This window comes from Peromyscus leucopus, chromosome 20 (assembly GCF_004664715.2).
Source record: "Peromyscus leucopus breed LL Stock chromosome 20, UCI_PerLeu_2.1, whole genome shotgun sequence".
Taxonomy (NCBI): Eukaryota; Metazoa; Chordata; class Mammalia; order Rodentia; family Cricetidae; genus Peromyscus; species Peromyscus leucopus.
Window position 1 is genome coordinate 35562042 of NC_051080.1, and position 11412 is coordinate 35573453.

Genomic DNA, 11412 nt, shown 5'->3' on the forward strand with positions numbered 1-11412 from the left:
TCCGTCCCTCCCCTCTGCGCCCAGCTGTCTGCCAGTCTCCGCGCTCTGCTGGGATCTTAAATAGTGAGGGAGAAATGAACTGAGATGTGGGCGTGTCTCTCGTACGTGTCTCCCCCGTGAGTCCCCGGCCCTGGGCCTCAGAACTGCTCAGCAGCAAACAGTCCCCAGGCCAGGTTCGGAGCACAGCGGTGCTGTGGAGCAGCAGACAGTGAGGGGCCCTTCATGGCCACTGCAAGTTTCACAGGGTCCTGGGCTTGTGCCCAGGAAAGGGGCTTTGCGAACCCAGGGTCCCTGAGCAGTCAGTCAGTCTGAGGCAGCTGCCCACACCTTGGAACAGATGTCGGCGTGGGGACTTGGAAGCCGCCGTAATGGAGCAGCAATGGAGAGTGACTCAGCCTCAAGTCTTCGCTGTGTCACCCTGAGCAAGCAGCTTTACCTCTCTGGTTCTCGTCCCCTGCGTACAGCGTAGGGTAATCGGTCCTGGGTGGCAAATGAATGGAGGCATCACGGGAAGCAGAGTCGGAGGCTCTAGAACATATCCACTGTCACCATTTAAAAAAGGCACAGGTCCTCACAAGTCAGCCTCTCTCGGGGCCTTTAAAACCCAGGTTGCTGCCCTTACCCCTTCCCCAGCAAACCCCTGGCTGATGCTGGTAATAGGGCCACACTCCGAGCGCCTCTAAAGCCCACACACGTGCTCACAGAGCCAGCTCAGCTCCCCACCCACTCTACAACCCAAAATAGGAAGCTATGCCCAGGGCCATGTAGGGTGAGGGTGGTGGTGGCCTGGGCATCAGCCTCCCGGGGCAGGGCTTCTCAGCAGGTAGGGGGGGTTCTCTGGGAGTGGGGGACACTTCATGCTCGCCCCCACCTCACCTCCACTGCCCCCAGGAGCAAAAGGACAGACTCTGCCTTCCCGGCCTGAGGTAATCTTTTAATCTCTTTGGCTTTAATCTTGCGGCCCAGCATAAACCCAAATCCTCCAGGGGAAGGAAGGGGTTGGGGGACAGTCCCCTGTGCTGGCTGGTCGCTAATCTAAGCCCTAGGTTCTCACTCCATGGCAGATCTCCCCTCCTATTCGGCCCCCTTCTCAGGAGACACAGGATCAGGACGTGGATCTGGGAGACAGGGCAGGGAGCACATCCAGACGGGGGTGACGGAGAGATGGGGTGATAGAATGATAGGATCGTGGGGTCGCGGGATCACGGGTAATGGGGTGGTACAGTAACTGGGTGAGGTGATAGGGTGAGGCCAGGTGGATTTGCTATGACCGCTATGGCCAGCAAAGCCTTTTTAACCAGGACACCAAACACATTACCAATGAAAGAAGAAAAGTATACACTAGGTTTAATTCAAACGAAGAAGATATGATTAGCCGGAAGGAAGGAAGGAAGGAAGGAAGGAAGGAAGGAAGGAAGGAAGGAAGGAAGGAAGGAAGGAAGGAAGGCAGGCAGTCAATTCATAGATGCAGAGTAAACATCCCAAGAATACGCCTGACAAGGGGCCAGCATCACACATAAAGAATCGCCAGCACGGGGGAGCTGGCTTAGACAGTGAAGTGTTCACTATGCAAGCATAAGGACCTGAGTTCGAGTCCCCAGCACCCATGTGAAGTACAAGCAGAACATTATGTGCCTGTAATCCCACAACTGGGAAGGCAGGGACTTAAGGATCCCTAGGGCAGCCAGTCTAGCCAAATTGGTGAGTTCCAGGTTCAGTGAGATGTCCTGTCTCAAAATATAAGGTGAAGAGCATTGAGGAAGATGCCCAACATTGACCTCTGGCCTATACACACACACACACACACACACACACACACACACACACACACACACACACACGTGCATGTATGCACTTATCCACACATTTAGGAGTTTGAGACCAGATTGGCCTGTGAAGCCAGAACTTATCTCCACAAACTTGGGGGGTGGAGCAGAGGATCTGCCGGCCTCTTCTTACTGCTACGGCTTAAATGTCTGTGTCCCCTGCCAAATCTGCAGTGAAATTTGCCACCAGTGGAACAGGATTAAGAAGCAAGACCCTAGCAGGGCGGCAGTGGCGCACGCCTTTAATCCCAGCACTCAGGAAGCAGAGCCAAGAGGATCTCTGTGAGTTTGAGGCCAGCCTGGGCTACAGAGCGAGATCCAGGACAGGTACCAAAACAACACGGAGAAACCCTGTCTCGAAAAACAACAACAACAACAAAACAAAAGAAGAAGAAGAAGGAGCCGGGCCCTTATAGAGTGATTAAGTCGCAAGGGCAGGACCCTCCTGAATGGGATTGGAACCTATGGAAGAGCCTCGAAGGAGTTCTGCCTCCCTTGTGGAGGATGTAACCAGAAGGCTCAGCAGTCTGAGGACCCGGACTCTTCGATCTTGTGTTTCTCAGCCTCCAAAACAGTGGGAGGTAGATTTCTATGACACATCAACTACAAGCCTCGGGCGTTTTGTTATAGTAGCAGGAGAAAACCAAGACCCCTAGCTAACTACGCACCTAACTATCCCACTCCCAGAAACCAGTCCCCGAAGAGAAGGCCTGTGAGCACAGTGAGCATGAGCGTTCCCCGGGGACTCACTCCGTTTGTCTCCAAACTGGCTGCGCCAGGGAGACGGTTTGGCAAATAAACACACTTGCCAAGAAAGCCTGACCCCCTGACTTCAACTCTCCGCACCCACGTAAAGGTGGGAAGAGAGAACCAACTCTACAAAGATATCTTCTGGCCTTCACGCGTGTGTCATGGTGTGTGTGCCCAAACATATGGATGATACATATACATGTCTATACATACACAAAATAATAATAATTAAAATTAAAATATAAAATATATACTTTGGGGGTCCGGGGGGGGGAGCGGTTTCAGGACAGGGTCTCGTGACATAACCCTGGCTGGCCTGGAACGCACTATGTAAACCAGGCTGGCCTTGAACTCGTAGTGATCAGCCTGTCTCTGCCTCCTCAGTGCTGGGATTAGAGGCATGAGCCACTAAGCCCAGCAAAGTATATACTTTTAGAGGTTTTAGGCTCTAAAAAAGAAAACAAGACGCTATCTCAGAGAGAGTGGATCGGAAAGGAAGGGGGAGAGAGAGAGAAAACCACAGGCTGTCAATGACCCCTACCTCCCCATGCTCCCTGTCAGAGACACAGCCACCAGGTTTAAGCCACTATCGTCCCCGCCTGTCACCAACAGTGGACTGCAATCCCTTACCGCACTTTCTGCCTTCCGTGCTCACTTTGCACACACACACCCTCAGCCCTCCTCTCGGATGTCCGGGGCACCACGAAGACCAGCATCCCATTCCTCACATCCAGACGCGGTGGCCCGTGGCTGCCTGGGTAAGTGGTGCTTCTTGAGAGAGGTTTTCGACCAGGGCGTCAGGGAGCAGCCAGTGGCAGCCTGGGGGACAGCCCACTGCCGTGAAGAAGAGGGGCTGGGAGTAACGGCAGACCACGATGAAAAAAAAATCTGCCGGGTGGTGGTGGCGGCGGCGGCGGCGGCGGCGGCGGCGGCGGCGCACGCCTTTAATCCCAGCACTCGTGAGGCAGAGCCAGGCGGATCTTTGTGAGTTCGAGGGCAGCCAGGTCTACAGAGTGAGATCCAGGAAAGGCGCAAAAGAAGATATCAGAGAAACCCTGTCTCGAAAAACCAAAAAAAAAAAAAAAAAAAATCTGTGCTCACTGGGCAAGTGGTTGGTTACCTGGGCCACCTTGGGTAGAAGTATATGAAGCAGTCTTTCACCTTCAGGGATGGAGTGCTTTTTCGTAACTCATAAACTCATGCTGGAATGGAACCCAGGGCCCATGCATGCTAGACAAGCGCTCCACCGCCGAGCTATGACACCCCAGGCCAAATGTCACGATTCATTCTGCATCCTGCATTCTCAAGCTTCTGGTGAACGAACTAATAATGAGTCTTCCCCTTTCATCTAAAACCTCCGAACTGTGGGCGGACAGCAGGCTTAAGAGCCCCCGGGGGGCCCGACCCCTGACCTCCTGACATCTTGTGTCTCGGTGCTCAGAGCTACCAGCAAAGATATTAGAGCCATAACTTAAGGGACATACGGCTTAATTGCAGGTGGTGGCTTGCGCTGCTCCCAGGCTACCCGCCACCTGGGGCAGGCTGGGTAGCAGCCACATGGAAGTGGCAGCCACTGGGCATGGTGGCTGGAATAGCAGGGCTGGTCCATGAACAGTGATGAGAGCCAATGGGGTTGGAGTAACAAGGACATCAGACTCTAGGGGTGGTTGGGCCCTGAGGCTGAGTCGGGGGTTGCTGCTTAGACAAGTCCCGTGCCCCGTGCAGAGTTCCGCAGTCCCTAGCCTGGAGGGCCCAGGCTTGGGAGAGTGCTCACCTATCCTGAGTTGTCTGTCTGTCTGTCTGTCTGTCTGTCTGTCGAGACAGGGTTTCTCTGTGTAGCTTTGGAGCCTGTCCTAGAACTTGCTCTGTAGACCAGGCTGGCCTTGAACTCACAGAGATCTGCCTGCCTCTGCCTCCCGAGTGCCCCCTGCTCGGCTGTCCTGAGTTCTTAATGCTGAGAACATGGCATCCTACAGTTTTAGTCTCGCCGGGCCCTGTGCAGTCTATAGCAAGACCAGGCTGGGAGGTGGTACCAGCTCAGAATGGGGTATTTCAGATAGGTGCTGGGCAGTCAGGCCTGGGACGAGACAACCCAAAGTCAATGAGTAGCAGTGACTTGCTGGGACCATCGCAGCAGGAAGTGGGAATCCGGGGATTTGAACCCAGTCTGTAGGACTCCAATGTTACCAACACTCCATTCTGCTCACTGCTGTTGGACCTCGCAGCTGAGCGGTTCTTTGACTGCCCCTGCTGTGTCCTCCTCCTCCTGGGAGGTTCTGGCCAAGTCCTGATCAATATGCCTTCCTGCAGTCTTCCTTCCTTAGACCCTTAGGCCAGCCCCTCTCTACCTTCCCACTCTGTAAAATGGGCACCCATGGATGGGGTGGGATTCCAGATGTGAATGAGGGGTGCAGGCTATCAGCAACCCTTGCTGCTTCGTGGTGAGAACACTCTCTCTGGAGTGTTACAGCGTTTCTCGGAGGAAACCAAATTTCCTCCCTGGTGCTGGAACATTCCACAGCTCTCCTTGCAGGCTGCTCTCACGACAACCCCATGTTTGGTCTCCTGGAGTCAGGAAAAGCAGCCCAAAGCTTTTTCCTCTTGCTTAGTGTGGAGGTGGAAATACGCGCTTGTGATCAGCCAGTCATTTGTCAAACACAAGGTCAAGAATCCTAATTTGTCTCATCACGAAGGCGGTGCGCGGCCGCTCCTTGCATCCCACAGCATCTCCCCTCTGACCTTGGCAGAAATTCCACCATCTGATCCAGAGAGGCTGGCAGAGGGAGGCACGGCATCCCAGAGTACGTGCACGTATCCAGGTCAGCCGGGAGAGGGGCCAGGGCAAAGAAGGGAAGGAGAGCCTTGAGCACAGGGTGGGATCCTCTCCAGGTAGTGGGGATTCTGCTGTAGCCACTAAGGGCTGTGCGCGCGTGCGCGCGCACACACACACACACACACACACACACACACACACACACACACACTCGTGCGCGGGAGGGGGGATACGTAATCCCTTGGCCCCCAGCACTAGGGACTTAAGCCTCTATCTAGGCTAGCCAGGCTCATGCCCCCAGCTGCTCTAGCCACCTCTGTCCCAAGTCTAGGTTCCCAAAGGCTCAGCAAGGAAACCCTCCATGGCTAAAAGCCAAACCCAGCCGAGCCAGCTGTTACCAGTGGGAATGTCACCAGAGTCACACACCAAACACAGGTGTACACATGCACTCACATACACAGATGTGCGGCCAGAGCAGCGCATTAGACGCAGGCGCACACCAATTTGTGTCCCCAAAGACAAGACAATCCCAGAGAGACACAGAACCATCTAGGGAGGATGCACACAGCCACACACACAGAGACCGCCCTGTGAGCGTTCTGCACCCCAACTCCGGAGTGCAGGGGGGAAATGACACACTCATTCTTGTCCCTAGCTGAGGTACTCCATCCTGAGGCGCCCAGCCCTCTGCCTCTGTGAGCTGAATCCAGTCAGCTCTTCCTCTCGCTCTGGCTGCCTTCCCCAAGTATGTGAGTCCCACTGTGGTGGACCAGCCGCCACTTTTACGGATGAGGTACTCTTGAGGAGGGAGAAGTGAGAAATCTTAGCTTGGAAGAGACACCTAGACGACGAGAGGAAAGACAGAAAACGCAGGACAGCCTCAGAAGGGCCTGGGTCTGAACCCACCAGCTCTGAACTTTATTTCAAAGGGCTTTTTATCATAACGCCAAGGGGAGGAGCAAAGGACCTCCCCCTCGGTAGATACAGCCAAGTGTAGACCCTTCCAAACACCTGGTACTCAGGCCCGTGGTCCAATCATCCTCTTTATGCTAGATAAAGCCACTAGCAAACCTAAACAGGCTCCGACATCCCCCCCAAATCTCATCAGTTCCTCCTGTTTCCTACCCTGTAAGCCTGAACCATTGGGGCCCAGGGTATAGGGGCAGCTTGCCATTGTCCTGCAGTCTCCCAGCCCCAACATAGGCGGGCACCGCGCAGAGTAAGTACCTGACCCCAAACCTCCCACCCCTGGACTCTGGCTTCCTCCTCCTCCTCTGCACTTCCCAGAGGAGCGGCTCCAACTCTTCTTTAGCAATGAGTGTGTGAAAATACAAATTAGAGTGCAATTAGAACAGTCATCAGAGATGGAGGCAGAGGCGCACCGGCACAGCTCCAGGCAGGGCGAGGCAGACTCTCAAAGACTACACAGATACCCCCAAACTCTCAAGTAGGAGGGGCCGGGCCAGCTCCCTTGTCGATCACCCCGTTTGTGTTTAGGCTCCTCTCTAATGCCTTCACGCCCTCCCAGAGGCAGGCCGCGTGGGCACGGCTTCAGACCCATCTCTCAGCACAGGAAGCAGACACCCAGAGTACCGTAATAAACAGCTTGCAGAAGGCCTGTGTGCCCAGACTGGCCTCCAGACAGCTAGTGATCAGGGTGGCTCCAGGCCTGTGAGCCTGGCTTCTGGCCTTCCCCTCTCCCTGAAAGAGAACCTCCAGAGCTGGTGCAGGTTCAGTATGGACCCACGGGTACTGTCTGGTGTTCGTAGTGGGGTGTGGCCGCCGCGCGCGCATGCCATCGTCACCCTTCACCAAGTGACAGGATAGAACTTGTTTGAGGACAGTCCTAGATTCACTGCCTTCTGAGACAGTGAAATGCCTCTCACTTCTAACTGACGGCTGCGTCCCTGGCTGGTCATGCTTGTTGAGCCTGGTAGAGGCACATAGCATAATTTTCCTCCCCTGACTGGGCAGTATTTCCTAGAAATTGAGTACAAGAGGCCCACTCTGGTGCTATGTATGTCCATTTAACCCAATAAGACCCCTCCAAGCCCACTCCAGGTCTAGCTGGCCCAAGCCCTGAATGAGAAGCCAGTACTGAGGCACGGGCTCCCCCTGCTGGTGATGGCCTGCGCTACACTCCAAGGTTCCAGCAGTATGTGGAGCCCACCAGGCACCCATACACACCACCACTAGGACTGCCTGGAGGGGTGAGGGGATTCATGAAGTCCTGAGAAGGAGCCTCAATGGGACATGAAGATGGGGAGATTCCTACTTCAGTAGCCAGGAGTGTGGCTATGGGCGGCAGGCACCTGGGTAGCCAGTAGATGCCAAGTAGGGTCAAGCAAGAGGGCAGAAATAAACAGCCAGTGTGGCACGTGGACCATTGGAGGGACCAGGAAGTGTGGCATGAGCAAATGAAGGAAAATCCGCTTTTTCTAGAGGGTGGGGTGGACGACACTAGAGGTCTAATGTGATCTGGGAAGAATGGTAATGTTCTTTTGTTCTGTGTTTGAGGATATTAGACATATTGTAGCTGGCCCATCACATCCATGATATTTAAAAGCAAGGGTTTTATGTACAAAGGGCCATCGTGATAATGTAGCAACTACACACAGACCACACACCCAGCAGAAAAATCCCATAAATGCTGTCCATGAATGAATAAACAAACAGGAAAGGAACGAAGGTGCGGAGAGGACGATTACGGATGTATTTACAGAACAGTGGGGTCCACAGATGGCTAGCTGGCCTATGGAGTCACTTGGTTAAATCAGTGTCCTTGATTCCCAGGGGGCTGCAGATGTGTGTCCCACGCAAAGCTCCAAGGACACAGATGCCCAATTTAGAACAGCCCTGGATTCACTTTTGAGAGAACGAAACGTCTATCACTGGAGGAGCCACTCTGCCTTGGTGACAAGAGACTCCTCTAAAGCCTCATGCAGAAATGGGGACAAGAGCTGACACTGTCCCAGCTCCCATGACAGAGCATGGCTGGCCTTGAACTCATGGCTCAAGTGCTGGGACCACAGGCATGTGCCCCGCCCCACCCCCAGCTGGCATAGGGTTTTTTTGCTGTTAGTTTATTTTGTGTGTGTGCCTGAATGCATGTATGTCTGTGTACTCCATGTGTGCAGTGCCTGCAAAGGCCTGAATGGGGCGCTGTATCTCCTGGGACTGGAATTACAGATGGCTGTGAGGCACCATGTGAGTGCTGGGAATTGAACCCCGATTCTCTAGAAGATCAGCCAATGCTCTCAACCACTAAGCCATCTCTCCTGCCTCTGGTATATGTCTTTATTACCAGCAGATATAAATATTACATCAGCCGCTGTGCAGAGCACAGCGCACTTGTCATACCGAGTTTATTTATAAGTTAGTTCATTCATGAGATTTTCCTCCCTGGGGGCGGGGGAGGGGGGAGGGGAAAAAAAAAACCTTCCATGACTGGCTAATTACAAACATGTATTAGTGTAATGTAGTTAAATGTGGTTATGATCCGTGCATCTCTCCTAAGTGTGGTCCTGATTCACTCATAACAATTTTCTTTCTTCCTTGATTAAAGTAGGAAGAGTGTGTGGTTCTGTGTGGGTTTGGAAGAATAATTGCCATTCACGTCTTTGAGCCCACAGGTAGGACAGAGCGGGTGAGTCAGGACAGCGTTTGCTACCAGAGCTGTTCCATTATCTTGCCAGACTCTCCTGATAAGAGAAAGGGAAATTCCAGCCTTGGAGTCTCATGGCTGTAGCCCTGGGAGAGAACCGAGAAAAAAATAGGAATATTGAACTCTTTGGGAAGACTGAGAGATGTTAAATTTATTTATGTGTATGTGTGTGCTGACATGAGCATGTGTGTAGCACCCATGTACTTGAAGGTCAGAAAAGGGAGTCGGATCCCCTGGAACTGGTTTCAGGTAGTCTGTGAGCCACCTGATGTGGACGCTTGGGACCTCTGGAAGAGCAGCAAGTGCTCTTAACTGCTGAGGCAAATCTCCAGCCTGATTCTGCCTCTTTGGGGATGGGGGCATGGGCTGAGACCGGGTTTTTTGTCTCTGTATAACAGCCCTGGCTGTCCTGGAACTCACAGAGATCCCCCTGCCTCTGCCTCCCGAGCGCCGGGATTAAAGGCGTGCGCTACCACTGCCTGGCTCAAGAGGATTTTAAAACATAAATAGTTTTACCACAACACCAGGTCAGGGCCGGGCGGTGGTGGTGCATGCCTTTAATCCCAGCACTCGGGAGGCAGAGGCAGGGGGATCTCTGTGAGTTTGAGGCCAGCCTGGGCTACCAAGTGAGTTCCAGGAAAGGTGCAAAGCTACACAGAGAAACCCTGTCTCGAAAAAACCAAAAAAAAAAAAAAAAACCAACACCAGGTCAGAACTAGTTCTGTTGATAGCAAAGTATTCGATATCTCATATGGTCTACAAACAAATGTAATTAAGTGGCACAGGATGTGGTGATAGGCCGGTTTTGACTGGTATTAGGAAATGTCAGATCTGTGTCCCTGAGGAAGACAAAAATCTTTGGCACACTGTGGAGAACCTATGTGCTCGTCTTCAAAGCTGGGCCTTGCTCTTACATGACGAGTGGGATTCAAAACTAGCACGTCTATTCTCAGGGGTGGCTGGACAGTGAGCACTGAACCACAAACACGCCTTCTCTTCGAGGCTCAGCCTCCCTCCTCAAAACCTACCCACCAGTGTGCTCGCCTGAAATCCACAGGGCAGGAAAACTCACAGGAGCCTGGCTTGAGGGGTGCGTGATTGGAAATAACTCCATTGTTCCCCAGGAGAGAACTGATTGGCAGAAAACCAGGAACGGTGATAGGGACTCCTTGGGACTGTGTAAAAGAACCAGGTCTCAGCAGCAAAGCAGGCAAAGGACCAGAAGAGACAGACATTCGTGCAGAGGAGACCCACAGACAACCAATAGCAGGAGGGCAGGTCCTCGGCGTCACTGGTCACTAGGGAAATGCCGTTCCACAACCCCAGTGAGGCACCACATTGTAGCCACAAAAGGTTACTGTATCAAATACATGGACATGCAAAAGGTTACTGTATCAAATACAGGGACATGCAAAAGGTTACTGTATCAAATACACGGACACACACAAAAGGTTACTGTATCAAATACATGGACATGCATAAGAGAAGGGAACAGTGTCAGTGGGCTGTGGAGAAATGGGTGTGGCGGTCCACCCTGGTAATCATAGCATCAGGGAGATAGAGACAGAAGGATCGGGAGTTCAAGGCCAGCCTCAGCAACATAACAAGTTTGAAGTCAGCCTGAGCTGTAAACGGTTCTAACTCAAAACTACATTAAAAAAAAAAAAAAAGGGAACCGTGGTGCATTTCTGATGGGAATATAAACTGTGTGGCTGCTGTAGAAAACAATATGATGGTTCCTTTCAAAACTTTAGTGCTTGGGCCAACAAGATGGCCCAATGGTACTTGTCACCAAACCTGACGACCTGAGTTCAATTCCCAGGACCTACATGGTGGAAGGAGAGAACCGGACCTCACAAGCTATCTGCTAACCTCTGCATCCACTTCATGGTGTGCTTACAAACATAAAAAGTGTTCTTTAAAAAAAATAAACACAAAATTATGATATGGCCCAGCAGTTCCACTGTTGGAACTGAAAGCAGAGACGCAGGTATTTGCGCATCCACCTTCATAGCATCATTATCCACAACTGTCAAAAGATGAAGGCAGGCAGGGTGTGGTGGCTCACATATTTAATCACAGACTCAAGAGGCAGAGGCAGACAGATCTCTGAGTTCCAGGCCAGCCTGGTCTATAGAGGGAGTTCCAGGACAGCCAGGGCTACACATGAAAACCCTGTACTGAAAAAAGTAAAGAAAAGGCCGGGCGGTGGTGGCGCACACCTTTAATTCCAGCACTCGGGAGGCAGAGGCAGGCGGATCTCTGTGAGTTCGAGGCCAGCCTGGCCTCCAAAGTGAGTTCCAGGAAAGGCGCAAAGCTACACAGAGAAACCCTGTCTCGGGGGGAAAAAAAAAAAAGTAAAGAAAAGAAAAAAGGAAGTAACCCAAATGTCTGTCAAC